This window comes from Suncus etruscus, chromosome 10 (genome assembly GCF_024139225.1).
Source record: "Suncus etruscus isolate mSunEtr1 chromosome 10, mSunEtr1.pri.cur, whole genome shotgun sequence".
NCBI classification, from domain to species: domain Eukaryota; kingdom Metazoa; phylum Chordata; class Mammalia; order Eulipotyphla; family Soricidae; genus Suncus; species Suncus etruscus.
In genome coordinates, this window is record NC_064857.1 from 46,249,224 (window position 1) to 46,256,219 (window position 6,996).

Below are 6,996 nucleotides of genomic sequence, written 5' to 3' on the forward strand. Positions count from 1 at the left end.
CTCTATAACGTTGATTCTTGATTTTGAAAGTAAAGCAATTTTTATTTGATTCAAAGGCATCTTCAGAGTGCAAGAAAAGTTTAATGTGTATACAGTGTGTTTGAAGACTTTCCCAGGGCTCAAGAAGTTCTCCTTTGGGTACCATAAGCTGGTTTATTATCCATTATGTGTAACACAAAGATAATGAAAGTGGTACAATTGTCTGTTCAGAAAACCCAAAGGAATACCAGGATTTGACAGCCATGATATATATCAGTTACTTTTTTCTGTGTGAAACCATCACAAATCACAGAATAGAAAGTGTGTTGGTTAAAGAGACCGCACATTGAGATGATGGAGTTATTCATTTATCTTCATTGAAAGAACTCAGACTGCACCATGGTTAGGAACATAAATCTTATCCTACAGAAGATCCCTTTCCCTAATGAATTCTCATAGCAGTTTGATTAAAATTGTCTTTGTTTTCTAGTGCAAAGTAGTGTCTCAACTTTTCATTTTAGTGATTAGTCACAGAAACTTTCAGTTTTGTTTGAGATGTTAAAATATGGAGTATGACTAGATTTGGGTAGAATATAGAATAGATCTGTTCTTGCTGATAGTTGATTATCAATATTTACATCTATAAATAATTTAAATTCACACATATTTTGCCTCTCTCTGCCTGATGTTTCATTTCAATTATTTCCTCTAGCCTCTCTTCTATATTTATGGGTAACTTGAAGGATTTGGTCATTTAGTTTTAGTTGAAAACAACTTCATGATGTGGTGAAAAATATGTATATTTACACTGTTATATCACCACAGTTCAAAACATATATTGATGCCAGAACAACAGTATATATGTTAATGTGCTTGAAATGTGCACAGAGTCCAGGATACAAGCCTGATATAATCTCTACATATGATCCACTAAGCACCACCAGAAGAAGAGTTCCCAAGCACAGAGCCAGTAGTGAGCCCTGCATAAATATGAATGTGTTCAAAAATCTAACAACAATGATTATAAATAATGATGAAAATAATAATAATGAGGAGGAGAAGGAGAATGGTATATACAACCCACATATTAAAAAATCAATAATATAGATTTTTGAGTAAACATACAGAAAGCAAAATATTAAAAAAATAAAGAGTTCCTTGGGAAGAACAGAGTAAAGCAGGTAGGGCACTTGCCCTGCACATAGCCAACCTGAGTGGATCCCCTGAGCATGGCCAGGATTTATTCCTGAGCAAAAGCCAACAGTTAGCCTTAAGCCCAGTTGGGTTTTGCCCAAGAAAACAACAAAAAAGTAAAATAAAATGAAAATTTGACAAATAGAAAAGCATGTTAGAATTGAGGAAGTTGGAGTGAAATAATGAAAAGCATAAAAAAGGATGTAGACAGAGTTCAGACAAAGGAGAAGGAAATGGAAGAGAAGAAAATAGACCATATCTCTAACAGTGCATTTCCTATATACCCAGCACTCTTCAAAGTAATGTAGAATGCATTATTTAAGTCACTCTTTTTTTTTTTAAGGGGACACACCTGGTGACTCTCAGGGGTTACTCCTGGCTATGCATTCAGAAATTGCTCCTGGCTTGGGGAACCAAATGGGACGCTGGGGGATCAAACTGCAGTCTGTCCTAGGCTGACAGTGGCAAGGCAAATGCCTTACTGTTTGCACCATTACTCCGGCCCTATTTTACTTACTCTTAAAATAAATATTTCCAAGAGAGAAAAAGATTTTCCAGTAAGAAAATAAGGTCCAATTTTTACATAAGTGAAATCATTGGATTCTATTATTTTATTTATTTTACTTCTGTGTTCATTTTTTCATAGGAGAAATTTATTAAAATGATCTAGGGACCCTAAAAAAGTTAGTATGAACATTCTCTTGAGACAAACCCTCTTGCTAGTGATATTACCTTTTTGTCAAAAGTCATTTCTACTGTTCTAATGAGGTCCCAACTGTTACCCCTAAATTGTCTACATAGGACTTGATCATTCCTATTATTTTGTTTCCTTTCATTTCTATCTTCAATGTCTATTATTGCTACCTTAACTTATCCCCTATATGTTGTCAGAAATGAGGCATTTTCTTCTATCTAAAACAAAGTATTCAAACTATGATATTGACCATCACTTTCACATTATCTCACTGTTCTCAATATATTTCTTCCTCTGAAATGTTTCTACCACTTCCAATTAATAATAGTAAAACAAAAACCTGTAGTCATATTCTCTGGAATCTAAGTCAGTCATATTTCTATGAGAGTTTTGTTTACATAAAGAGATTGAATGATATTCTTGTCATGGAGCTTTGTACCATCTTTCTATAGAAGTTTGGCAGGTTCAGAGATTTTTCATGTCTTAAAGTAGCCTATTTAGCAATTCCTGTAAAGATGATTTTGTATTTGTGTAGTTTCTTAGCTGATTTTCATCAGTGGAGTTCTGTATACTGCCTACAAATCTGAATAAAATTCTGGCTGGGTAAGTTATTCCTGCTAAGGCATTGAAATTATTTGCTATATCCCACCATAGTGTTCAGGCTCAAAGGGTATGGTGAACCCGCTGTGAATAATATCAACACTGTTGTATATATAATTTATTTATTTGATTTTGTTGCTTCAATACTCTATCACTATGACTTTTATCATACTGATTTATTTGACTGTTACTTGGAGTATTTTTTTATTTGGATCTCTTTTAGCTAGTGCCCTTTGGGGATCCTGGATACGGGTGCACATATTCCATCTCTGAGAAGTTCTTAAATCACGACTTTACTATTGCTTCTTCATCCAGTTTGTCTCCCTGTCCCTGCAGGACCCCTATGATACTTAAGCTGTCCACTTGAGTTCATCCCTGGACTCTTTTTTCTGCTATTCATTTATTTTGAGTCTTTTTTTCCATCTTCTTTTCTCTGGAGCTTTTTTGAAACTCATTCTACAGCTCATTGATTTTTTTCAGTTGCTAAGATCTTCCAGTGAGATTTTTATTTCAAACTAAATTCTTTAGTTCTGTCCTTTCTGTTTATAGTTTTCTCATTTCTGTTTTTATATCTTCTATTTTATTGGCTGCCCATTCCATTGTTTCTTTTAGCTCTTAAATATCCTTAACATTATCTCTCTTAAGTTGTAATCAGATATGCCATATAACTGAGCCTTAAAGCATCAGGGTAACTATCTTTGTTTATTAAGCATGGTAAGATTGTATTGCTTTCTCAGACAAACATTTGCAACTCAGAGGTGTTTGTGTGTATTATTGTGTGAATAGATTAATAGAGCTAGAATGTCAGTGTATATTTTCTGTGAGTCATGATAATGTGAAAAATTGTCTGCACTTCAAGGGAATCATGACCTTAAGGTGAAACAATGAGGTTATGAGTGCAGCTTCCTAGTTTTGGGTTTGTAGGAATAGAGGCAAGATATTTCTGGGCCTAGTTTGGCCTTCTTGGCACTTTCGGAAACTAGCCACTGTCTGGAGTATTTTAGGGAGGACCCTAACTTAAGGACAGATAGGAGCCACTGAAGATTTTTAAACTATAATGATACCAGTCTTACTAGATTTTATTAGGATAAATTGGGAGGACCATTGTAATCAAACTAGTTACCAATTCTGAGGAACAGGAAGATTAGTCAGGGTCTACATCATATTTATTGCAATCAATCATGAAGACATAACTTTAATACCCAGTGGCACTGAATGCTTTTACTGCAATTTTGACAGCTCTGATATTTGTATCTGGCAGCTCTGCTTTCTGTGATAACAAGCATGCAAGTGATTTCTGGTAAAGAATGGCAAGCTTTGAGCAAGTACCACAATAAAAAAGTCATCCATGATAAGAACTTAAGTCAAGAGAGTTTATGAATCCTGCTCATTGCAGTTAGCAGAAATCACTGTAGTGATTATTCAGCAAATGAAAGAGAAGGGAAAAGATAACTGAGTCAATCTAGAGATAGATATCCACCATTAAAACAGACCCAAGTGTTAATGATAGTTCATTCACACATCACTCATCATCCACTACCAAACTTATACAACATGACACTTATACTGCCTATATACTTATATACTATTTATAAACAAAACAATAAAAAAACAAGAATACCTAATATCAAGTCTGAGTAGTGTACACTAAGCAGCAGTAGTTTCTTTCTTTTCATCTACCAATGTCTGAAGGCACAAAACAGCTAAAGTATGTGTAATAAATATGGTCAAAATGAAACACATTATTGAATAGAAATGGCAGATTTATTTCAGAATCAATATAATCTCTATTTATTTAATAGATTGACACATTTTAAATGTGACATTTGTCATTATTGGGCATTCAGAACCATGGTTTAGGATCACATAAGGGCTTCCTACTGTCACATATATTTTTAGAAATATGTATGAACTTTAGATTTTCTATACTCTGGACAATGTCACTTCATGGACAATGACATTTCATACATAATCCAGTAGAATAGCTTCATTCCTGGATTCACTTTGTTGTGGCTTTCTTTGTCATTCACTAGGCTTTATAATAAGCTCCTATGTGAGTAGATAAAATAACAAATTTGCTTCCAGTATGCTTTCCCTTATTTTCTGGGTATAAAACCCATTAAAAGTTTTATATGTACAGTTAAGTTTTTCCATAAATTTAATTATGATGAAAAAAGTATGATATTTAGGGGCCAGAAATATAGCTCAGTGGTCAGAAGCACAAAGATAAAAACTCAAATTCTAAAGTTGGGACTAAATATCCATTCCCCAATCATACATCTAAATGTAGCCTTGATACCTAAAACTCCTTGGTATTTACTTGGTGATGGCTTCAGTACTGTAGATTCTAAGAAGTACTGCCCTCCATACTTAGAAAATTAAAAGAATTGGTACTTGATTTAAAAATAAAAAATAATACTACTGTGAAAAATTTTCAATTCATTTTGACCACAATAAAAATAAAAAAATAAAGTACATTTTTTCACCACAAAAAATACAATAGTATATCTCAACAGCAGAATAATAAAAGGCAAAAGCCTGCATAATACTAAGTCCATATTAGGTAAAGGAAATTATTTTTAAAGAGACAAAAAAGGTAAATTTTATTTTCTGTTTTAAAAAATGAATTTAAAAATGGTTGATGCTTAAGAAATATAAGATAAATGTAAGATATAAAGTACAGCATCAAGAGGAATATCATATTCATCATCAAAAAATTATAGGGATGCTAGAACAGAAGAAATACAAAGTTATAATTCTTATATATAAAGATGACAAGACATGCTTCTTCAAACTAAATAGCAATAAAATAATAAGATTTATATAACTCAGTTTCAAACAAATACCATTGATGACCCAAATATGCATCGTTTTCAAAATAACAAAAGACATATAAAAATAGAGTACTAGGGGCCAGAGCGATGAGCATCTGTAGAACGTTTGCCTTGCACACAGCTGACCCAGGATGGACCACAATTCAATCCCCGGGCATCCCATATGGTCCCCTAAGTCAGGAGCGATTCTAATGCTCAGGAGTAACCCCTGAGTGTCACCAGGTGTATCCGCCAAAAAAATAGAATATGAGAAGCAGCAAGAGAAAAGCACTCACAATACGAGCCCCCACAAGATTCAATAAATTTCTTAAACAGAAATATATTGTCTGAAAGAAAATGACATGAGATGACCAAAATGTTTAAAGAAGAGGTCTCCAATCAGAAAACCTCCATATATCTAGATCACTGCTTATATTTGAAAGAGTGAGGAAGAAAATAGCAGTTAAAATAACTCAGCCAATACTTCAAAATACTAACAGGTCTTTAATGAAAGGAAAAGAAACCTCACATGACAGTAAGATACGTAAAACATAAGAAATAAGCTGGGCTGGCGAGGTGGCACTAGAGGTAACGTGTCTGCCTTGCAAGGGCTAGCCAAGGATCAGGACCGAGGTTCGATCCCCAACGTCCCATATGGTCCCCCAAGTCAGGGGCAATTTCTGAGCGCTTAGCCAGGAATAACCCCTGAGCATCAAATGGGTGTGGCCGAAACAACAACAACAACAAAACATAATAAATAAGGAAAGAACAACATTATTGAGGTCAGTAAAAATAAAATAAAAACTTGCTATAAATTAAAAAGAGAATATATTCTTAGAACTTTAGAAAAAGTTCATAATAAACTCCCATAAAAATACTTAGTGAAACAATTATAAAAAGGCAAGTTGAATTTGTTCAATAAGAAGAAGCAGTTATCCAAGTACTTGGGAAAAAATAAGAGGCAAATAATTTTTTAAACATCAAAAAATATATAAAAGTATTGATATAGAAAAACATGTAGGAAAAATGAAAGGAAATTATTTTTTATGATTAAAAAATATTTCCAAGCTGGAAAATACCTAATAAACATGCTAGCCATCTTTGCATGCATCAATTAGTGTAAGAACAAATAAGCAGAAAAAATACTTGAAAAAATATGCTAAAATTATTCTTTGCAACATGAATGCCAATTGTCACTGTCAAATCTTGACAAATATAGAATTTCAAATATAGAATTTCAGAAATCTATGTTTGAATACTATATCAAAAAGTTTCTTTGTGTTATTTGTCCTCCAATAATATATAAGGTTATATATACATACACACACTCTCTGTCCTGTAAACATCTGGCTACTCAGAAGATCAGAAAATCAATATAAATGTGTCATCCATGAACAAGAAAGAATTATTTATCACACTATCTCCCTGGTGTGTGCTTACACATTTTGTTAGATTGTGATCTGTTGAACAGAAATAGTGAGGCAATTTGTGGGGGGGTTGAAGGAATGAAAAATAAAATACTAATTATTATCCAACCTACTCATATTTTAGGTTTAGATAAAGTCATTTTGAATAATAAACTATAGCTTTAATAAACAGTAGCATAATCATATTCACCAATTAACAATCATTTAGCAACTAGTAAGAGATGAGTATATTTTTTCATAATGAGCTTTCTAATAGATTCCCCCACCTCTTTTCTGTTTTCCTTTTCTA